Here is a 26,139-nt window from a genome sequence, read left to right as displayed (position 1 = left end):
GAGGGCAGAGGGTAGAACTTGTGGTTGATAACAAAAGCTTTTCCAGATCTTAATTCCATCAGATGAGATCTTGCCAAGGCAAATATTATTGGACCTAAAAAGATAGTACAGACATTTCATACAGTATTAGAGGTACAGATATGCAGTGGGAAAGGATTGAAAATTATCGAAATAATAACAGTACTTACATGTATTATTAATTTTTCCTCGGGGTGGAGACTTTTGGGTTTTCTATGTAGAGTATCATGTCATCAGCGAAGAGGGAGAGTTTGACTTCTTCTTTGCCAATTTGAATGCCTTTAATGTCTTTTTGTTGTCTGATTGCTGAGGCGAGGACTTCCAGTACTATGTTGAACAGCAGTGGTGAGAGTGGACATCCCTGTCTTGTTCCTGATCTTAGGGGAAAGGCTCCCAGTGCTTCCCCATTGAGAATGATATTTGCTGTGGGCTTTTCATAGATGGCTTTTAAGATGTCGACGAATGTTCCCTCTATCCCTACACTCTGAAGAGTTTTGATCAGGAATGGATGCTGTATTTTGTCAAATGCTTTCTCTGCATCCAATGAGAGGATCATATGGTTCTTGGTTTTTCTCTTGCTGATATGATGAATCACATTGATTGTTTTACGGGTGTTGAACCAGCCTTGTGTCCCAGGGATAAATCCTACTTGGTCATGGTGAATAATTTTCTTAATGTACTGTTGGATCCTATTGGCCAGTATCTTGTTGAGAATTTTTGCATCCATGTTCATCAGGGATATTGGTCTGTAATTCTCCTTTTTGGTGGGGTCTTTGTCTGGTTTTGGAATTAAGGTGATGCTGGCCTCATAGAACGAATTTGGAAGTACTCCATCTCTTTCTATCTTTCCAAACAGCTTTAGGAGAATAGGTATGGTTTCTTCTTTAAACGTTTGATAGAATTCCCCTGGGAAGCCATCTGGCCCTGGACTCTTGTGTCTTGGGAGGTTTTTGATGACTGCTTCAATTTCCTCCCTGGTTATTGGCCTGTTCAGGTTTTCTATTTCTTCCTGTTCCAGTTTTGGTAGTTTGTGGCTTTCCAGGAATGCATCCATTTCTTCTAGATTGCCTAATTTATTGGCGTATAGCTGTTCATAATATGTTTTTAAAATCGTTTGTATTTCCTTGGTGTTGGTAGTGATCTCTCCTTTCTCATTCATGATTTTAGTAATTTGAGTCTTCTCTCTCTTCTTTTTAATAAGGCTGGCTAATGGTTTATCTATCTTGTTAATTCTTTCAAAGAACCAACTCCTGGTTTTGTTGATCTGTTCCACAGTTCTTCTGGTCTCGATTTCGTTGAGTTCTGCTCGAATCTTTATTAACTCCCTTCTTCTCTTGGGTGTAGGATCTATTTGCTGTTTTTTCTCTAGCTCCTTTATGTGTAAGGTTAGCTTTTGTATTTGAGTTCTTTCCAGTTTTTGAATGGATGCTTGTATTGCGAAGAAACAAACAATCCAATCATGAAATGGGCAAAAGACATGAACAGAAATCTCACAGAGGAAGACATAGACATGGCCAACATGCATATGAGAAAATGCTCTGCATCACTTGCCATCAGGGAAATACAAATCAAAACCACAATGAGATACCACCTCACACCAGTGAGAATGGGGAAAATTAACAAGGCAGGAAACAACAAATGTTGGAGAGGATGTGGAGAAAAGGGAACCCTCATACACTGTTGGTGGGAATGTGAACTGGTGCAGCCACTCTGGAAAACTGTGTGGAGGTTCCTCAAACAGTTAAAAATAGACCTGCCCTACGACCCAGCAATTGCACTGCTGGGGATTTACCCCAAAGATACAGATGCAGTGAAACGCCGGGACACCTGCACCCCGATGTTTATAGCAGCAATGGCCACGATAGCCAAACTGTGGAAGGAGCCTCGGTGTCCAACGAAAGATGAATGGATAAAGAAGATGTGGTTTATGTATACAATGGAATATTACTCAGCTATTAGAAATGACAAATACCCACCATTTGCTTCAACGTGGATGGAACTGGAGGGTATTATGCTGAGTGAAGTAAGCCAGTCGGAGAAGGACAAACATTATATGTTCTCATTCATTTGGGGAATATAAATAATAGTGAAAGGGAATATAAGGGAAGGGGGAAGAAATGTGTGGGAAATATCAGAAAGGGAGACAGAACGTAAAGACTCCTAACTCTGGGAAACGAACTAGGGGTGGTGGAAGGGGAGGAGGGCGGGGGGGTAGGAGTGAATGGGTGACGGGCACTGGGGGTTATTCTGTATGTTAGTAAATTGAACACCAATAAAAAATAAATTAAAAAAAAATTTTTTTTCCTCAGTTTAAGCATTACGAATCTGAAAGTAGTCTTGAAGTTCTTCATTTAACATAAATAACATAATTAACATTTATTGTCATCTGAAAGAGAAAAAACTGGCAACCGTTTGGGGTACTATTTGTACTTATTCGTAAGTTTAAGCTTTCCCTTGACATATGGTAAAATACACAGTTATCATTTTAAAATAAGAAAACGCAGTTATTTCAAGTTAAAAGGAAAAGGATAGAAAAAACTGAAAAATATTGATTGCTTCTGACTACGTGATTTCTTGATTAGTTTGAATGTAATATGTCATTGTAGTACATGTGGTAATTTCAAATGCGAGTCAGTTTTACAGCAGGAATAACATTAACTCAACTAACATTAATTTCACTGAAAAAAATGAAAATATAGGAACAAGCATTGTGATGACTAAAATGTAAACAAATGTCCCTTCAAAAACATTAGATCATGTTTTTTTTCAAAAGAGAAGAAACAATTTTATGCTAAAATTTTAAAAAGCAGTAGGGATGAATTGCATATTTCACATATATAATTTGAAGAACGAGAAATATTTTTTACAATGTTCACATTTTGCTTTGAATTGAAGCCTGGGGTATAAGTGGCATGATCATATGAGCCATGAAATGTTTAGAAATGAATATCTATCTGTGTATGTATGTGTGTTTATGTCTATATGTTTACTTTTGTTATTATTTCGGTATAAATGCAGAGCAAAAATATTTGCCTAAGGCAGAGTACACATATTCCAATTTGATTTTCAATAGTAAATAATTTGTTTAAAAATATATGATACTGTTTCTAATAGTATAAGCTGTTTAGGAAATGAGAATTAAAGGAAACAAACAAACCATTATAACAATGAGTTTTCATGATAGCTATGCTAATAAATTATTCTTTTATTTGTATTATGTGTTCCAATTGCTTTTTACTTCCATGTCCTCTTCGTTCATTGACATTCTTCTGCATTAAGGAAGAAATTGAGCTAAAAGGCTCAACAAATATTTATTGCACTTGCTTCCAGTCATCTACCTAATGTCTTTCCTCTTCTCTCATATAATTGTTATGCCCAAAAATCTGCTTTAAACCTTCTGATGGAGTATCCCAATAGGTTAAGATTTCCTTCTTGATAAATGTTGAGCTATTTCAATGAGCATCACACTTTATAAAGAGGTAAAGTGAACCAGTCCTCTGTCCAGTTATATTCAATGTCCTAGCTGTTCCCAAGTGATTATATTATTTTCTGTGTTTCTTTTAACATTTTGCTAATAGATACTTTGACATTTTTCTTACCCCTTTATGACTGTACAATCTTCAAGTCCTCCTGTCACTCTAAAGTTTGCATTAATTCAGGCTCAAGCTTTTTCCTCCTGTCAACATCATGAATATACACTATGAAATTGAGCATTTATTCATATACTTTCATATAGTTCTTTGTCTCCATGCATTTATTGTTACTAGTTTAATACATCAACCATCTCCTGCTTCTAATGGAATCTCTTCATTTTTTTTAAGATTTTACTTATTTATTAATGAGAGAGACACACACACACACACACACAGAGAAGAGAAGAGAGAGAGAGAGAGGCAGAGACACAGGCAGAGGGAGAAGCAGGCTCCATTTAGGGAGCCCGATGTGGGACTCAATCTCAGGACTTCAGGACCATGCTCTGGGCTGAAGGCAAGCACTAAACCGTTGAGTCATCCAGGGATCTCTAAAGAAATCACTTCAATGTTCAGTTGCCACTCTAACCAGTAAAAGAATCCCATAGCTAACTAAACATGTAGATTAGATATAACATCTGAATTCAAGAAAATTATACTTAAAAAAGATCACTCAAAACATTTCTCCATATCACTAGAAAGTAGATAAATGAGCATATAGAAGGAATGCAATAAACCAGTAATGATTTTTTTCATAATTTAAGCAAATAAGTATCAAATTCTAATATAAAATAACATTATAAAAGCATAATGACATATGGGCAAGTATTTTGGTTCTTGAATTAGAGATGGATTTAGTCCTAAAAAATAGCATGCATTTTTTCCCTTTATTTCTGAAATAATATATTTCTGAAACCTTTGGATAGAAATCTGACTTGGTTTATAATGTCATCTGTGTAAGAGGGTGTTACAAAGGATTTATGATAGGATTTGGGTTTTGGTTGGGTGATTTTGGAGACTGTCCAAGGAAGCAGAGGTTGGCATTGTACAGGGTGCTGGTAGGATGCAGACACAATTCCAACAAATCTTACTTCTGGGAAGGCACATTAGAGTGAAGCTAAACTGTAATTTGTAACGATGCATCATTTAATCATTCCTACTGTCCCTGGGAGGGGAGGTTTTATATTTTGTGTCTTGGAAAATATATACAACTTATGTTTGTTCAATAATCTCTTATGTGATTACAGAATGCTGTGGGTTTTGTCGTAGTCTATCATGGTCACAGAATGATCTTTTCTGATGTTGATGTTTTGTGAATTATTTTCAACAGGAGAACAATAGAGCCTAGCTGAAGTAGCAGGCCAGCTCCTGAATGTCAGGTACAGCCTTGCTCCTTCTCAATAACATAGTTTAAAAGGAGTAAATTTATTTTTATTTTTATTGCAAGAAATACTGTGATTAATTCTACAGACAAAACACCAGGATGCTCGAAATAAATCAGGCTTTATCTGAAAGATACAGATAGAAGAGGATTTTGGATATGGCAACCAGAGGCACTTATTTAAAAAAAAAAAACACAATTCACAAATAATTGTTTATTTGAATGCCAGTACTGTAATTTTCTTTTGCTTTTGTTTAGCACCAGATATATATTATGATTAATTATGATTCTCATGTTCTCATAGCATAATTCTATTTTCATAAAGTGTTCTCCTTATAGCTCCTTAGATGAACTCATTCAAGATGTGGAAACAACCAGTAATTGATTTAACAGCTTGGATTTAGCACTTTTGCTTTAGTGGTATCATATAAATTCCTTCCTAAAGACATGTTATGGTTATGGTGCTTGAAATTAAATCTGGTATTGTATTTGTGTAGCATGGGTTATTTATTATTGTAACATTTGGAATGAAAAAATTAAGGCAGACGGGGCACTTGGATGGTTCAGTGGTCGAGCATCTGCCTTTGGCTCAGGGCATAATCCCGGGGTCCTGGGATCAAGTCCTGCATCAGGCTCCCCATGGGGAAACTGCTTTCTCCCTCTGCCTATGTCCCTGCCTCTCTCTCTCTGTGTCTCTCATGAATAAATAAAAGTCTTAAGAAAAAAGAGTTTCAGTTATTAAAAGAAAAATATCACTAATTTTTAATGACAACTAGTTAAATTAGCACAATAGAAAAATAAATCTGTGAACCAGAAATAAATATTCTCCTGTCTTTAATTTATATATAAATATATATAAATATATATATATATACAGAAGCAGCATAAAGAAGAGGCATATATAAATTTTACTTATAAAAATTCCTTTGAAAGGGTGTATATAATTTTACAAATTGATGTTGTTCACTACTTATTAAGTGTCTTGTATTTGAATTTTTGGATCATTATTTCCTAGACACCATGATTTGAGGATGAATATTTCCACACATTTTTCAGTGTATATCCACATGTATTTTGCCAGTGACCCTTATGCAATGCCTTATACACTGTTTCTTCAAAGGTTGATTTTTTAAATTAATTCTACATTGTTTTAAAATTAATGAATCTTAGATGGAAAATAAAATCATTTTAACTTTTAAAAATTCCAGAATTGCAATCATTTGTAAATTTTCTAATTTCCAAAAATTATCATCAATAATATATCCATACTTTAAAACTTGCCAATATTTTTTGCCAATATTTTATTTAATATTTTACACATGTGATCTGGCCCAGAAAATTCTAATATAGCACAATTTTAATTTCTTTAAGTAGTATTGTGGATTGTGTTTACTTGTTCACTTTTTATTGTTGTGTTGGACAGTTACAATATGCCATTTCTCTGTGTTAATGTTTTGTTATTTCTTTTTGGTGATAAGTTTTTTTATTCTCTGACCTCTTAACATTTTTGCTAAAGGTATTAGAGAAAAAGTAAAAGTATATCTCAGGTTTCTGCCTTATCTGTATAAATTTAGAAGAATTGGCTCTAGCAAACATTCTATGCTCAACATGGGCTTGAACTCATGACCCCAAGATTAAGAGTCAAATGTTCTTCCAACTGAGTCAGCCAGGCATCCCTCTAGCAACTGTTCAAAATCTTTGGGTCCAGCAGAAGATGTAGGCTATTTGAAGGAAAGATTTGTCTTTAAATTTCCAACATTTACTATAAGACTTGCCTTATAGCAACTGTTGTCCACCTAATTTACTTATAATCCCTGAATAAAACACATAATTGATAATTTTCATAATTACTTCTGTTAATAATGATTTAATAGCTATATATGATACAATATACTTTAAACATGTTATTAGACTTCAAGATAATGCAGAATTTTATATTTGATTTAAAAACAATCTGTCTGATTGGCAGAGGAGAAGGAGGTAGGGAGATGGGCAAAATGGGTGAAGGGCAGTGGGAAATAAAGACTTCCAGTTATGGAATGAATAGATCATAAGAATAAAAGATAAATCATAGAATATATAGTCAATGGTGTTTCAACAGCATTGTGCAGTGACAGATGGTAGCTACACTTGTGGTGAGCATAGCATAACATATAAATTTGTCAAAACACTTTGTTGTATACCTGAAACTAATGTAATATTGTATGTCAACTAAACTTCAATAAAAAATAAATTTAAAAATCTGTCAGTGGATTTAATTACATTTAATTAATATGAATTTACATTTGAACAAATGATGCAATATCTAGTATAAATTAATGTGTCACCCATTCTAATCAAACTCTAATAAAAAATAAGGTATAGAAACACTGAGCACTTATATGCAAAGAGTAGATACAGATAGATGAAAAGGAATTACTTTTTTGTTTCTTCTCTTATTCCATTTCCAATCTAATCTTCTCTAATTCAGTAAAAGCCACCATTATCCCTGTAGTTGTTGATCAGTAACCCAAGAAACATGTTTGATTTTTTCCCTATCTACATCTAAATAAATTAAACCCTAGCATTATATATGCAAACTATATTTCATATCCATCTCCTTCTCAACACACCACAGTCATTTAATCCAAACCACTGTTTGCATCCACCTGGTCTATTACAATCTTATCCCAACTTTTTCACTGTCTTCTTATCCATCGGTTCTCCTCCCTCAAAAACATAATATGTAAACTAGATGATATAAATTTTCACCTTAAAATCCTTCAATATACTTCCATTGAACTCATAGTAAAATTCAAGTCCCTTACCACAATCAACAGAAGCCATCATGATCGACCCTTTGCTATTTCTAAAACTTCATTTTAGGGGTGCCTGGGTGGTTCAGTTCATTGAGCAGCCAAGTCTTTTTTTTAAAGATTTTATTTATTTATTCATCATAGACACACAGAGAGAAACGCAGAGACACAGTCAAAGAAATAAGCAGGCTCCATGCAGGGAGCACGATGTGGGACTTGATCCAAGGACCCCAGGATCATGCCCTGGGCTGAAGTCAGACGCTTAATCGCTGAGTCACCCAGATGTATCCAGCATCCAACTATTGATCTCAGCTCAGGTCTGGATCTCAGGTGGAGCCTTTAAAAAGATAAAAAATAAAATTAAAAAAATAAATGAGACATCATTTTACTTAATCCTCACTCTTTACTACTGTCCAGCCACATACTGTTCCATTAGTTTCTTGAATAAATCAATTTAAACTGAAATTTTTATTGAAGTGAAAGTAGGTTCAAATTCAGTGTAACAAATAATTCACAGAGACCCATGGACTCTTTACAAAGACTACAAATGTCCCAATGGTAACATCCTGCAAAATTATAGCATAATGTTGCAACCATGATATTGACATTGATACAATCCATCATTATATGTTGCATTTAGTTCTATCATATATATTTTTATCATACAATTTGTGCAAATTTGTGTAAATTTATAGCTTTATGCAATCATCACAGAAAAGATACAGAATAGTTTCATTACCACAAACGTACCATATGTTACCCTTTTATAATCAAGCCTATCTCCCACCCACTAGGCCATCTGCCCCATATCTATCCATTGTCAAGCACTAATTTGTCCTTCATTTCTAAAATCTTTTCCTTTTCAAAATGTATGTAAGTAGAATCATATAGTAAGTAACACTTTGGGATCACTTTTTTCATTAAACATTCATCCTGGAGATTCATCAAGAAGCTGTATGGATCAAAGTTTGCTCCTTTTTTATTGATGATTCCAGGTTAGAGTTTAGGGAAAAAATGCTATGAATGTTACTGTACAGATTTTAGTGTGAATATACATTTTCATTTCACTTAGATAAATTTCCAAGACTGCAATTGCTGGGTTATATGGGAATCATGTATACAGCTTTATAAGAAACTACCAGACTATTTTCCAGAGGAGCAGTAGCATTTTGCATTCTCATCAGCAATGAATGAGTGATCCAGTTTCATTGTAGCCTTCCTAGCACTTGGTGTTAATACAATATTGTACTTTTAGTCATTCTGATAGGTTTTTTGTGCATTTTCTTATTGTGATATACTTTACATTTTCCTTTTGGCTAATAATATTTTAACATGTTTTTGTGATGAGCTGTATATATCTCTTCATCGAAACTGAATTGTTTGCTCTTGTTTGTAGAACTCTGGGAGCCCTTTTTGAAGTTTAAACACCAGTCATTTCTTGTACATATAGCCTGTGAATATTTTCTCCCATTGTCTTGTATTCTATAGAATACTGTTTAAAAACCAATGTTCTTGATGTTTTAACTCAAAAGATTGCTTGATTGTAGTAGAAATAATTGTGTTTAAAATGTTTAATAATTTTGTATATATATCTCAGTTTTAAACCTTATAGTTTTGTGTGGATATATCACAAAACCATAAGGTTTATATATACGCATATATATATATATACATAGGTACGTGTATGCATATATATATACACATGCACAGTGGTTTTAAACCTTTACCTATTGTTGTGTGTGTGTACGTATATATATACATATATTATATTATATATGTGTGTGTGTGTGTGTGTTTTAAATCTTTACCTATTCAAAGTGACACTGGGAAGTGGATAGTAGGTATGATTGAAGAGCAAAGAAAATTGACTAAACAGAGGTTGAGTAACGAGGTTTTTAGGGAAGAAGTATTAAATATATTGAAAGCAGAAATAGAGATGTATTAGCAAATATACAACTTCTTTTACTGATTGGCTGAGTAAAATGTCATTTAGTTACTGCAATTATCCTAAGAAAAATGCTATTGCTTTCTTAGAATGCTAGGAGAGATCTTTCTTCAAAATTTTCACTGCAACAATCATTTTGAAAATTGCTCAAGTGGATTAGTTGTGAGCTTTGTAAATTTTGGGGAGTGCAGCCAAGATCTTGAATGTCCAAAATGTCAATGTGCCAGCTTTAGTGTCAGCCATCTAGAGGCAGATAAATAACATGGATGACACTTTAGGCATTCTTTATTCCTTCTAAAGAGTTGAATGTATGGTTTTCTTTCCTTAAACACGGAAGTGAAGGACTGAAGTCATTTTTACCTACCGACAAGACTGAACACAGCCTGCTTCACTCCCTGGTCCTTGTTTCTTTTGAAATTGTGTTGTGTCCTTTTGGGAGTTTAGTCCTTGAGAAAGTTACCCACCTCCCTCCTTCAATGTTTTGCCTGTTAGTGGTCTCTCCTTTCCACATGCTGTCTTCCTTAGCTACACTTTCTGTAGTCTCGTACCAATATCATGTTTTAATCTTATCAATATGTCAATTATTAGCATGTTTACTTTTCAAATCCCAAATTCACTCTTAAACTACATTTTTATATTACTTGCTTGACATTTCTCTTTGTATTTCTAATAAGCAATCCAAACTTAACACACCAAAAATATAAACCTCTAAACTTTTTCTTTCTCAGAATATCTTATATCATTAAATGGTGCCACTTTCCTCCAGATCATCAAGTCTCAGTCCTATGATTAATTTTTGACTCACTCATTCTTTTATTCAACAAATAAATATTATTGGGAATTTAATTTGTGTCACATTTTTTCTCCATCTGTCTCCAGGCACCATATCCAAATAAGCCTTCAAAATATATTCCAAATATATACAAATTTCCCATTGTCTTTACCATTGCAGTGGACAAGGCTGCAATAACTGCTCACCAGGGCTGATGCATATAGCATTCTGACCACCATTCTTACTTTCCGAGAGTCTATTCTCAATATCCAGCATGAGCTTTTACGACCATACATTAGATCCAATTATTTTCTTGTCTCTGACCATATGATTTTAGCAATAAAATTTTTTTCTTATTTTATCAGTGTTTAAATTTACCAATTAAATAGAGTGGAATTAACATGCTAGTCTTTCACTCTAAGCCACAAAGCTCTATATAATCTGTCCCTGTGTCTTTCTCTCAACTTCATCATTGATTTTTATCTGAATTGCTCACTCTGCTTCTACAACAACAAGCTTGATTTCCACAAACAATCCCAAATTGCTTCAGACCTGAAACTAGAATGCTTCTTCCACGTTTTAAAAAGTTATATACTTCTGGTCATTCAGGTCATGGCCTAAGTGTGTGCCTCCCTGGACAGGCATGAGTAAAAATCCAGATATCTGACCCATGTTTACTAACAAGTTAGAGTGAGACTCACTTTTCATTTATATCTTAAATCACCATGGAATCAGATGCACTGAGTTCAAAGCTGCCTAATATTTTTTAATGCTTATCTACAATTAAGTTACTGGAATAAGTATAGGCCTTTATAGCAGCAGTATTTTTAAAAAGCTAACAATTACTCAACACCTACTATGTAGCAGCACTGTCCTAGTTATTTTACAATGATTATCTCAGTTAATTTCTGTGAGATGAAAATTGTGAGTTAAGAAGGTTTTTGTTTGTTTTAATCTATTTTACAAAGGAAGACTAATGTTCAGATTGATTAATTAGCTTGAATAAAATTCTTCAGGGAATAAAATGTGAAGTTGCATTTGACCAAAAACAGCTATTGTTCATAATCATTAATCTTTCTTGAATATAGCCAGGTGAATTTGCAAGATTCAATCAAACTTTAATATTATCTATTAAAGCCATTGATTTTAATGATACTCTTACTTCTTAGATGATATTAATGCTCATTGTAGAGCATTAATGCTCATTATATTTCCAAAATTGAACATTAAGGGAGCTTGCAATGAGAATTTTATTTACTTTTCTTTTTCTTAAATGCAAATAACCTCTAAGAATAAGTCTTCAGTTCTTAATTCTCCATTTGTCCACATAAATTTTATCTCTACACTAAACAATATCAAGCTTCTCTATCTACTCAATTTTTTCCAACTGACCTTTTTGTAACAAATGCAAATTCAGCAAGGCCAAAACAAGCTATCACTTTTATCTCAAACTACTATTTCTAATATTCTTTTGTTAGGGAATAGTATCTATCATACATTTAGTTATGCCAGTAGAGACTTTAACTCTTCAGATAGACTTGTCAATATCATGTGCATACATTATTTGAACTTTGAACTTATTGTTAATTTCTTTCTATCATTTCTTTTTTAGATGATTGATCACTTTCTTTTTTAATACAATTCTAGATCTGGAATGCGTCTCAAGTTTTTCTTTCTTTCCTGTCCATAAATGGTTTATTGCCTAAATTTCAACCATTTAAACTATAATAATTTGTATACCAGCATTCTTCCTGTGTAATTATGTACTCACCTAATTTTTATTAAAATATTTAGAATGCAAATGTTTTGTTAATATAATCAATGGAAATCTATTTCAATTGCCATAGAAAAGATTGTGAAAGCTTTGCTACTTTTAAGAGAGTCTTTTCTGTTCATCTTTCATTCCTCCCCAATCTCTCTCCACTTATTTCTTTTCCGGGGTAGGGGGTGGATTTATGAGTCTACTTTGAGGAACACAGTAGAAGTAGTTTGGTCTCTTTCTTCTTCTCTTCTGAACAGAGAAAATATATTGTTGCTTTGCTATCTCTATGTCATATGATTTACAAGAACATAATCTTTTTTTTTAAGATTTTATTTATTTATTCATGAGAGACACAGAGAGAGAGAGAGAAAGAGAGAGAGACAGAGAGAGAGAGGCAGAGACACAGGCAGAGAGAGAAGCAGGCTCCATGTAGGGAGCCCCATGTGGGACTCGACCCCTAGACTCCAGGATGATGCCCTGGGTGGAAGGGAAGTGCTCAACCACTGAGCCACTCCGGCGTCCCTACAAGAACATAATCTTATCTGGGGGGAGATTCTGAAGAGTTTTGAGTGATAATTTCAAGTAGAATTGATATTAAGATCTGGCTCATTGACCAGAAATTTTGAGAAAGAGATTAAAAGTGGATTCAGCAAGGGGCACTTAGGTGGCTCAGTGGTTGAGTGGCTGCCTTTGGCTCAGGTCATGATCCTGGGGTCCTGAGATCGAGTTCATCATAAGGCTCTCTGCAGAGAGCCTGGTTCTCCCTCTGCCTATGTCTCTGACTCCATCTGAGTCTCCCATGAATAAATAATTAAAATCTTAAAAAAAAAGTGGATTAACCAAAATAAGAATTATAAGGTTAAAAAGTGTAGCAACAAAGATGATAGATTTAGTAACGGTCATGTTGTACTTAGGCTACCTGTAAGAGATTCATGTGCACATATTTAGGATTATATTTGATGTCTAGATAAAGGTTGAACCTTTTGAATCAAGTAAAAGCCCAATTAGAACAATAAGAATATCACAGAAAAAAAGTCAATAGAAACTATCCTAGGGCTTACTACAGGGTGAGTAGTTGGTTTTAGAGACAAGGAACTGATTTGTATAAACAAGGCTACACACAGACATTAGTCACACATGAATTGTGAACAGAATTTGGTAAAACTCTGGCCATACAGACCCAAGCATGTGGGTCAAGGGGGTCTTTAAAATGTAAATTGATATATTTTGACTTTAGACTTCAGAGGCACAGCTTAATATGTATATAAGAAAAAATGAGGTGAGAAAGATTTTTATATTTATTTTTGTATATATACATGTATGTATATACATTTTTTTTTCTGAGCCAGGTCTGTGTTCAGATTCTTGAGAGTGCAGCTGTGATACAGAATACTAATGTGTGATGTTCTCACTTTCAGCAGTCAATGACAGTTGACAGGCACCAGAATAGCTGCCTCCAAATCTGTTCTTGTTTTGTGTAATTTTGGGCTACATTCAGATCTCGTGATTCATGTTTTTATATACAGGGTTCATGTGTTTCTCCACCGCACTTGTCCCGGGATGGCTCTGACCAAGACTTTAGATCCTGGGATGCAAATAGGAACTTCTCCAACGGAAAGATGGTAATAAAACAAAACAAAACAAAACAAAACAACAAGATTGGAATTCTTAATTTAAAGGGAATTAAGAATTCTTAATTTAAAGAGAATTCATAATATAAAAACAGGTACATTGGCCAGAAAGTATAGGAAATTACAGTGACTTTTTACACTTAATTTTAGAAGCTTTTGTTATCTTCCATCATGTTGGAGGGAAAAAATTAGTGGACAGTAGTCAACTTTCCTGAAATACTTTTGTGGACATCATAGAAAAACAATATACCAGGATTCATATTGTCACACACACACAAGAAGGAATCAAATACAGCTGATAAATCAAATATAGCCTGCCACAACAGGCTTCCACAAACTGAAAAAAAAAAAAAAGTTAATAGAAATACATGGTCAAAAAAGTAGTCCTCACAAAATTCTAAGAACTCATACTTTACCTCCATTAGTACCCTCAATTTAGAAATCAGCTGAACTGTTTTTCCATCTTAAACAAGTCAGAACTTGTTTGGAATCATATTTCACAAATCTAATGAATTTTATAGCAATATGTGTATCTCTAAATACACGGTGTTCAATATTGCACTGGACTGAGGTAATAAGAGCCAGAGATGTAGATGGTCATTGAAAGTTTTTGAATATTCTGGATAAAAAAGAATGACTCCTTAAATAAGGAATTAGTGAGGGCTATCACTATTTTAGATTTATTTACTTCGAAAGAATTTGGAATGTCTTAGTTTCATTTAGCTGTAGGACTCAACATCATTTTCTTCTAAATCAGAAATGGTGATAGACAAGACTGGTGCTATATGCTTATGCAATCCCATATGCACAATCTCATAAATCTCATCATACTTGCATAGCTCTATTAATTAAAGGAAAGTCATAGGTCTTGCCTACAATCCATGAGAGGAGATTACACAGTGGATCAACTCCAGACTATGGAAACACTTGTGCCACTTTAACATCCACCCCTCTACACTTTCCTATATCATAATTACCTTATCTCTATTATCCTATTTTGATGTCATCACTTGACCTGACATTAAAAACCTGCCAGATTTCATACCTGGTTTTCATATCGAAACTTACAGCACTAATTGTAAGCAAAGGTATTAATCACTTAAATAGAAACTGTGTAGAACTTCAAAGAGGTAATATTTAATCTTATGTGATCATGTGGAAAAATGGGAAATATTCCATTTTAACTGCAAATCTTGAAAGACACTATTTTTCAATATTTCTTAAAAGTTATTATTATTTTTTTTAGGTATCAGATTTTTTAAAAGACCCAAGGAGCACAATTCTCTGATGTGAATAAAATTAAAAATGAGTTTAAAATGCTTACTGAATGGGACGCCTGGGTGGCTCAGCGGTTGGGCGCCTGCCTTTGGCTCAGGTCGTGATCCCCGGATCAAAGATCGAGTCCCGCATCGGGTTCCCTGCGAGGAGCCTGCTTCTCCCTCTGCCTATGTCTCTGCCTCTCTTCTCAATCTGTATCTCTCATAAATAAATAAATAAATCTAAAAAAATAATAAAATGCTTACTGAAATATCTTTAAGGCTGAAGTGATATTAAGGATTTATTTTATTTATTTATTTTATGCCCCCTTTTTAATTAGCACGTTCAATTGTAAGGTAAACTGTGCTTTGTCTTTCTTAAATTACCTAGAAAGGGGAACCATATTTGCACTTAGATCTATGTGTATATCAGCCTACCTTTATAAAGTATATTGGGTTATATTTTATAACATTTATATAATCGACATTATTAGAGCTTCAGGCAGTTTTATGAAAGAAATGCTGAATCAGAGGTAAACATGGGAAATCATATTATACCTAATTATATAAAGAAGAAATTAAAGTGTCCAAACTGTATTCCTTATATGTCTGCTTAATTTTTTTTTAATTTTCAAATTAAATACAGCTGTAAAAAGCTGAGACACTCATTGCTTCATGAATAAGCATATTATTTATATTAAAATCAAATAATTGTTAAATTTATTTGTTTAATTAAAGCTAAATTAACATTATAAGAAAAATGTAAAACCATTTGGAAATAGTACTGAATATAACTTATGATAAAATCTCTCAAACAATAGTGTATCTATTTGAATAATGGTGCCCTTATTTTCTATCCTTAGCTTCTATTTGAAGATCCAGATACTATATAGATAATAAAGTATATAGATTTCCAACATACCACCAATCTACCATAGTCACTGTAATGTGGATGGTTGCTATTAAGAGAGTGAGATGTCATCTGGGTTAAGTACCCTTGACTTTAATAATATAAAGTGAACAAATGAGATTAATCTTGTAATCACAATCATTAATAAATATATATTTTAACCACCAGTGAAATTAGTGATGAAACATCTTAAGTTAAAAAAAATAAGTGGAAAATTGGTGTGATTTAAGAGAATGAAAAGACAAGCCACAGTCAGGAGAAATTGCTTATAAAATGTATACCTGAGAAAGGACTGGTTTCCCAAATTTATACATAAATTTTAATACTCAATAATATTTTTTAATTTAAAATGGGCAAAAGATATTAATATACACCTCACCAGAGCAGATATTCAGATAGCAAATAAGCATATGAAAAGTTGTTCAATATCATGTCATCAAAGAATTGCAAATTTTGACAATAATAGTACCATTGCATACCAACTAAAATGGTGAAAATCCAAGAAAACCAATAACATCTAAACCTGAGGCAATAGGGACTCTTATTTGCTGCTGATAAAAGTGCAAAATGGCACATCAAGTTTGGAAGACATTTTGGCAGCTTCCTACAAAGCTTAGCATAGACTTAGCATATACTTAGCATAGGCTATGAACTTCAGTCCAATAATCACACTCCTTGGGATTTACCCAAATGAGTTGAATACTTATATCCACACAGAATACTTGCCCATGAATGTTTATAGTAATTAACAAAACTTTGAATTAGCCAAGTAGGATAAACAAATTGTAGTGCATCCAGACAATGGCATATTCTTCAACAATGGAAAGAATGAGCTATTAAATCACAAAGAGGCATAAAGAAAATTGAAATGCATATTGCTAAGTGAAAGAAGCCAACTTTAAAAGACTATATACTGCATGATCCCAACTTAAGAAATTCTGGAAAGAGCAAACTATGGAGACAATAAAAAATCAACAGTTACCAGGGTTCTGGGGAGAGGAGGGGAGATGAGTAGGTGGAGCACAGGGAATTTTTTTAGAATGGTGAAATGATTTTACATGATACTGCATGGTGGGTACACCTACAGTATATGAAAAGCCAAGAGTGAACATTAATGTAACTATGGACTTAGCTAATAGTAGTTCGTCAATATTAGCTCATTAATTTTAGCAATAAGTCAAAGTGTCGATAATGGAGACATCTGGGGGATGGGTGAGAGGATTACATAGGAACTTGTGTACTTTTCGCTTGGCTTTTATAAAAACCTAAAACTTCTCTAAAAATAGTCTTTTTACTATATGAAAAAAAAATGGTGTGATTTGAGTTTTCTAAATTTCCTTACTGTACTTCTTCATATTTATATCCTCCTTGAACCCTTCTTGTTTTTTAGGATTTTTTAAAATCGAAATATAGTTGATACACAATGTTACATAAGTTTCAGGTGCACAGCATATTGATTCTATAGTCTATATGTTATGCTATTCTTCTAGCCCTTCTTATTGAGACTAGATTTTACTGATTTCTCAGCTGTAAAATAAAAATTTGATTATTATATAAAATTGAGTATATTTACTTAAAGCTCTTAAATATTTTTAAAGCTTTTTTTTTTCAAATTTATATCACTTATCTCAATGTTAGCTCAACATGAAAGCAAAATAAAGACTATTTTATATGTGCAAAAGTTGAAAGTATTTGTTACCAAAGAAATGAACTAAAGAAAATGCTAAAGGAAGTACTCAGCCAAAGAGGAAAATTTTAAATATCTGGATACATATAAAAGATTTATCTCTCACTTATAATACCTTCTCAAAAATAACTGACTAGTTAAAGTAAATATAATAATAATAATAATAATAATAATAATAATAATAATACCTTGTAAGGTTTATAAGATAAATAGAATAAAGTCTTGATGGCAGTAGCTTAAAAGCTGAAAGATGGAAAGGCAATGTACTGATTAGGAGAAAATATTTGCAAATGATACATCCAATAAAGGATTAGTATACAAAATATATAAAGAACTGATACAACTCAACACTTAAAAAACAAATAAACCAATTTAAAAATGAGCAGAAGAAATGAACAGATATTTCTCCAAAGAAGACATCCAGATGGCCAACAGACGTGTAAAAATATGATCAATATCATGAATCATCAGGGAAATGCAAATCAAAACTACAATGAGATAGCACCTCACACCTGTCAGAATGGCTAAAATAAAAAACACAAGAAACCAAGTTGGGGAGGATGTGGAGAAAAAGGAACCTTGTGCATTGTTGGTGGGAATGCAAACGGGCACAATGACTGTGGAAACCAGTATGGAGTTTCCTCGGAAAATTAAAAATAGAACTACCCTATGATCCAGCAATTGCTGCTTTACGAGGTATTTACCCCCAAAATGCAAAGACACTAATTCCAAAGGATACTTGTACCCATATGTGTATAGCAGCATTATTTACAATATGCAAATTATGAAAGCACCCCAAATATCTATTGATAGATGAATGGATAAAAAAGAGATGGTGTGTATACACACACACACACACATATATATATGGTATATACTATTATATGGTATATGCTATATATGATATATATATATATATATATATAGCAACAATATAGATGGAACTAGAGAGTATAAAGCTAAGTGAAATAAGTCAGAGACAGACAAACACAATATGATTTCACTCACATGTGCAATTTAAGAAGCAAAACAAATTAACAAAGAAAAAAGAGAGACAAACCAAAAGACAGGCTTTTTTTAAAAAAGATTTTATTTACTTGACAGCACAGGCAGGGGGAAAGGTAGGCAGAGGTTGAGGGAGAATAAGGCTGTCTGCAGAACAGGTTGCCCAATGAGGGACTCAATCTCAGGACCCTAGGATCATGACCTGAGCTGAAGGCAGATGCTTAACCAAGAGGCACAGATTCTTAACTATAGAGAACAAATTGGTGATAATCAGAGAGGAGGCAAGTGGGAAGAAGGGGAAAATAGGTGAAGGGGATTAACAGTTCATTTATCATGATGAGCACTAAGTAATGTATAGAACTGTTGAATCACTGTATTTTATACCTAAAATGAATATAGCACTGCATGCTATCTATAGTAGAATTGAAATTTTAAAAAGCTACAGCTGATAAGCCAAGAAGGGATAAAATGCAATCATTAAAAATACTTAATTCAAAAGAGTTGGGAAAAAGAGGAACAAGAAAGATGAGGCAAATAAAAACAAATGGTAAATGGTAGATTTAAACCTAAATATATTTTAAAAATCACATTAAAATGCACCAATTTGGGGATCCTTGGGTGGTGCAGAGGTTTAGCGCCTACCTTTGGCCCAGGGCGCGATCCTGGAGACCCGGGATCGAATCCCACATTGGGCTCCTGGTGCATGGAGCCTGCTTCTCCCTCTGCCTGTGTCTCTGCCTCTCTTTCTCTCTCTCTGTGACTATCATAAATAAATAAATTAAAAAAAAATAAAAATAAAATAAAATGCACCAATTTAAAAGCAAAGCTTATCTTGAATTCTGCACACAGCATGGAATTTGCTTAAGATTCTCTCTCCCTCTCCCTTCCCCCCTCCTTCTCATGTGTTCGCTCTCTCTCTCTCTCTCAAATAAATGAGTAAATATCTAAAACTAGAGATTATCAGCTATAAATAAGAAAGACTCAATTTAATGCTACCTAATAAGAAACCTGAATATGCATATACATTATAAATAAAAAACGGAGACAAGATGTACCATGTTAGCACCTATTAAGTAAACCTAGAGTGGCTTTATTACAGCAAAGAAATCAGATCTCAGGGGAAAGGATTTTGCCAAGGATAAATTAGCCATTTCATCAAGGACATAGCAATCTTAAACCCTTATGCACCTAACAACAGAGCTTCAAAATACATCTAGGAAAACTGATTGAATGGCATGAGAATTTATTACTTTCTTAGGGCTTCTGTAACAAATTACAACTAACTTCATGGCTTAATACATTTTTTTTCCTTTGTCTAAATTCTATGTCAGAGTTCCAAACTCAAGGCTTCTAATGAAGAACCTTCATTGATCTTTTCATCTGGTGGTTCAAGATATTCCCTGGCTTGTGGCAGCATATTTCCATTCACTCCCTCTGGCTTTCTTTTCTTTCATGTGTTTGTATATCAAATATCCCTCTGCCTTTTTCTTGGAAGGATATTAATCATTGGATTCTGGGTCCACCTAGGTAATCCATGATTATCTCATCTCAAGATATTTAAATTAATTACACAAAATTGCTTTTTCCAATTGAGGTCATATTCATGAGTTCAGTTGCTTACAAGATGAATATATCTTTCTGGGGCCTCTATTTAACCCCCAACAGAGAGGGGGAGAGGCAAATCCACAAACACAGTTGGAGATTTCAATGCCTCTGTCTCAAAATTGATAGAACAAATAGGTATTAAGTTAACAAGGACACAGAAAACTCATACTATTATCCAACTTGAACTAATTGACATTTTTATAAAAATTACCTCAGCCATAGCAGAATATACATTATTTATAAGTGCATCTGGAACATCAATCCAGAGTTTCTTCTGGGCCATAAACCAAGTTTCAATAAATTAAAATTTTAAAGTTTTGAATTATACATATCATGTTCTTTGACCATATGAAAGTACATTAGAAATCAGTACCAAAAAGATATCTAAAAAATTTCCAAGCAATTAGAAAATAAATATTTCCAAACAGCCAATGTACCAAAGAACATACTAAAGTAACAATTACAAAGAATTTTACATTGAATGAAAATGAAAGCATAACATTTCAAAACTTGTCCAAAGTAGTTAACACATTTATTTGAAAGAAATACATAGCACTCAATGCCTATATTAGAAAAGAATAGACAGTGTATACATTTCATTGGTGTGTGTGGAATGATATACAGACACCCCTGAAAAAATGGTAAGTATCTCTAAAGAAACAAACAGAAACATAAAAGTAATAAATGGGACCATGTTTATATGCCTACACCCATTGAGAAAGAGTCTATGTGAGAATAGATCAGATTTCAATTCCTGTCAAGTTAACAGAAGCTAAAGTGCTGATTGTAGCACATGGAATGGAATTTGCCTCACTTTATAACTGGAACTTGTGCAAGGTTTCTTCATTCCTTAATGAAAATTGTGATACTGCCTCTTTTTTGGAAGTTATTATTGAATTCTATGACTGAAATGTGGTTAGTGGGAACAAAGCAGCCTCAGATATGAGACCTGTGTGAAATTGCTTTCTGACTCAAGGACGGCATCTGAGATATACTTTGCAATTTCAACAAACGAGAGCACTAAGGCATAAAAAAATTTGGTGTTATCTTCAGAGATCTGTGGACCTGAGTGAAAGCATATCTCAAATCATGAAATAAGTCAATATGAGAGAGAGATATAGAACCCTCCAAAGAAGGGTAGCCAGGGGTGGCTCAGCAGTTTAGTGCCGCTTTCAGCCCAGGGCGTGACCCTGGAGTCCCTGGTCTGCTCACTGCTGGGAGCCTGCTTCTGCCTGTGTCTCTCTGCCTCTCTTTCTCTCTGTGTCTCTTATGAATAAGTAAATAAAAATCTTAAAAAAAAAAAAAACCTCCAAAGAATCCCAAAAGCAAGTAACATTTTAAAATGAACAAAGATCATCAAATGAATTTGCAAATGCAAAACTCATTGCTAATGAAATATCCAATATCTTGGGGGAAAAAAGTAAGCTCAATAAGCAAAGTATATCTTGATGCTCAAGAAATTAGATATAATTTTAACTACAAAAGGGAAGTAAAAGATGAGAAGATTGAACACTTTATACATGTAAACATCTGCATGGTTAAAGGTAGACATACCAAGATTTATCAATTAATTAGGTAATCCTGAACCCGAAGTGTCCCGAATTTGACTTTAATCTTTTACTACAGGATGTGAGCCAAGAGCAATAAATATAATGGAGAAGCTGGGATCTCCATTTACCATCTGTGTTTACCATATTCCCAGGAATGTTTGTATGCTGTTTTTCCTTTCATAGATAATTTCCACTCTCCACTGATAAGAGTGAATACAAATTCCAATTTTCATATTTCACAATAGAATGTGTCACTTTGTTATAATGCTAGGTAATAAGTTGACATTGCAATTTTTCTCCAATGCTAAAATACTGACATTTACAGAGAAATTAGTTTTCCTTGGCCAAAAAAAGGGCTATTTTTAATAATTAAAAAATAGGTTTTAGTAACAAAGTACATTTAATTTAATTTAATCCATAGTGGGCCAGTATATATAGACTATATGAGATGTTGATAAAACTGCAATTTATTTCAGTTTTGAAATCATTAGACTTGATTGAGTAAACCTAATATGAAGCTGATGATTATAAATACTTGTGTTGATTAGTATGTGATTAAAAAGAAAAAGATTTGAAAACATGATTTACTTTTCTCTTTTACCATTATAAACTAAATATATGCAATTTCCTTATTCTAAAAATGTGAGCAAGGGTAAACAATTAAATTAGCTAAATGAAATATAAAATAAAACAAAGATTTTCTTCTTTTGTGACTAAATGCATACTGTGTATCTGTTGACAGATTATATGTCAAGACTGTGTGAGCTTTTTCCTATAGCAAGAAGCAATCTAATGATTTAAACTATTTGAAAAAAATGACAAAAGAAAAAAATACTTCCAGAAGGTTTTTTCTATCATCTACATATTTTATACACACTTTTGAAAAACACACACAAAAAAACCAAAAAAACAAAAACAAAAAACAAAAAAATCCACATCCACTGGAGCCATATAGATTACTATGATGAAAAAACAGCTATCACTAAATTTCTATGAGAAAATATACTAAATTAATTGCTCAAAAATAAATTATCTAATTGACTTTCAAAAATATTTATTGCCACAATGAAATATTTCCATTTAAATCTAGTTAGCAACTTTTTCTTCAATCACTAATTTCACAGAGGGTTTCATTTGAATTATATATATTTATTAACCACATTGCTGAAAATGCTCTAAGTGACAAAAGTCACAGAAGTCACAAAAGTGACTAAGTGATAAAAGGTTTGCCTATACATTCTTACTGGGCTGTGCTGTAACCTAAAATGACAAGAAACCAACACAGCATAACTATTATAAAAGTTTCGAGACTGTTTTCTAGGTTTCCCTAGTGAATATTTTTGAGTTCTTCAGAAAGAAGGAAACAATTTTAATGGTATTGTAAATTACCATTTACAATATTGTGAACTATTACTTTTAAAAGTCATTACATTTTACCTCATAAAATTCAATATTGTGTTGATATATTAGCTTCAAATCTTTTAATTTCTAAATTCCTTTAACATGTAATTCCATATAATTCAAAATATTAATGGGTAACTTAATAAAGGAATCACATGTGTTAGTCATTTGCAGTTGACTCTAAATTACTTGGGGATACTCATACCATTTAAATATTTGGATTTGGATTTACCCTAACTATGTATGCATAAATGCCTTAGTACTATAAAGCCACTAACTCTGGGGCTACTGGGTGGCTCAGTGGTTGAGCATCTGGCTTTGGCTCAGGTGGTGATCTTGGGGTATTGGGATCAAGTCCCTGTGAGAAGCCTGCTTCTCATTCTCCCTCTGCCTATGTCTCTGCCTCTTTCTCTTTCATGAGAGAATAAGTAAGTAAACTCTTAAAAAAAATAAAGCCACTAACTCATTTTTTAACTGAAGAATTTTTGAGAGTCACATATCACCTGAAATAACATTGTTAACACAGTGCTTCTGCTCCTATTCAAATCAAATGATTATTTATTATGTATATTTTTAATCTGACTTAAGCAGTTCTTTCTCTATGAAACCTTATTAAATCAAGAAATTTTATAATGAAAATAGGAATTAAACCTTCTAAACTCAAAGAAAATGAATGAGTAGCTAGAGTGACAATATTTTTCTAATAATGACACAACTTGTCAAACAAGACTACTAGTTCAATTGCCAACTCAATGATTACATTGCCTCTACATATGTGGTCAAGATCCTGTTGCATGTCAGAATGAAATCTGCTATAATTAACATATTTAATTAAATTTTCAATGCTCTGAGTTGAAGATAAATAAAAGCTTTATATTATAAAAAAAAGGATGGTAGAGAATTGTTTATCAAGTACTGATAGTCTTTGATTCTTGCACAGCCTGGGCCTGGAATCCTTTAGGATTGTCTCTAAAGAAAGTGTTCCCAAGAGAAAATTAAGTAGTGCAATTTTAGCTACATGTCATAGATTACATTATCTTGATTTTATATTTTTCTACTTTTTAAAAATCATATACATATTATTTGTACTATTAGATCTTCTGCTGACCACTTAAGTATCATTTAAATTGGAATAAAAATTTCCCTGATGCTAATGGTGCTTGAGGGTGACTAAAAGATTACTATATTTACATTTTAATTTAAGTACTGTAAATGAATACTCATCATTATTGAATACTTGTTAAGTATACATATCATTATTATTGATTTTGTTTTGAATTTTCTCAAAATATTTTCTTATTTTTATAATCATTAAAAAGAAATAATAATCTGCATCTAAAAATAGATTATTTTTAGACAAGTTTCTTTAAGAGTTGCTATTGAACCCATGATACTTAGAGTTGCCTATGATAGTTAGTAAAAATTATCAGTGACATTTCGGTGGATGGTGAAGTCTTTTTTGATTACTATATATAAAACGGGAATATTTCCTTAGAAATTATTCCAAATTCAATACATATTTGAATAATGATTCAAGTGTTTTTTGCAAATTGATTAATCAGAAACTGAGGGATCCCTGGGTGGTGCAGCGGTTTAGCGCCTGCCTTTGGCCCAGGGCGCGATCCTGGAGACCCGGGATCGAATCCCACGTCGGGCTCCCGGTGCATGGAGCCTGCTTCTCCCTCTGCCTATATCTCTGCCTCTCTCTCTCTCTCTGTGTGACTATCATAAATAAATAAAAAATAATTAAAAAAAAAAAAAAAAAAATCAGAAACTGAGTAAAAAAATTTATCTAAACATTATAAAACTATGAATATTTAAGATTTTATTTATTTATTTGTGAGAGACATGGAGAGTGAGAAAGAGGCAGAGACACAGGCAGAGACACAGAGACACAGAGGAAGAAGCAGGCTCCATGCAAGGAGCGCGATGTGGGACTCGATCCTGGGTCCTCAGGATCATGCCCTGGGGTGAAGATGGTGTTAAACCACGGAGCCACCCGGGCAGCCCTGAATATTTATTTATAAATTTCTTACCACTCAAAATGCTTCTGCTAAACAGAATATTTTGACAATACACGGTAGTTTTCCTAGATAGCCTAGCCTATAGTTTTTCCCAAGGATAGTTATGATATTTTTACAATCTGCATTCAAAGCTTGTCTAAAATTTAGCTGAGATTGCTTACTCACCAGGACAAAGGCTTACTTAGAAGCATTCAGATCTAGATTCAATTGACATGCATGCAGATATCTCTTCAGAGGAAAAAAAAAAAAAAGATTGTTTACTATAGAAGAAGATTAAGAAATACATTTTTAGCCACCGTAATGAGCTTGCTGAAGACAAAGTTATAACATCTTTTTGGGCAAGGGAAATGTCAGGTGGAAAAATAGGTGAAACAAAATCGAATACTAAAAATGCAGGTTTAATTACAGACTGGACTTGAGTAAAATGACACAGTGATATGTGGAGTGGAACTGATATATAAAAGCCTGTGGCTATACATTGAAGAAATATAATAACCTAGAACTCTAGTTTGATTAATTGAATGGTTGTTAAAAATAAGTACTGTGTATTTCACATAAGTTTTCCTCTTTCTTGTGTGAGGAAAACCCTTGTTCAATTATTCCTCACGGCTATACACAGAATAAAAGATTTGGGTATACATTAATTTGTAGTTGCCTGACAATGCTTAAGCCAAGGAGCTGTAGATCACATTGATGGATATCAAAGCATTGGATTACATGGGTTTTTTTGGTGTTTTGTTTTTTGTTGTTGCAAAGAAAGTGCTGTTTTCACAATGCATTGGAATTCATGACCGTAGATGTTTATTTTCCACAGAGATGTTATTATGCCACGGTAAGTATGATGCTTTTACTTACAGTGATCAGCAGTACAAAGGAAGGAAAATAAGCCTCAATTTACAGCATATGATTTTCAGACTGCTGTTTAGA

This window comes from Canis lupus, chromosome 38 (genome assembly GCF_011100685.1).
Source record: "Canis lupus familiaris isolate Mischka breed German Shepherd chromosome 38, alternate assembly UU_Cfam_GSD_1.0, whole genome shotgun sequence".
NCBI classification, from domain to species: domain Eukaryota; kingdom Metazoa; phylum Chordata; class Mammalia; order Carnivora; family Canidae; genus Canis; species Canis lupus.
The sequence above is the reverse complement of the archived record's forward strand: the minus strand, read 5'-3'. Positions refer to the sequence as shown.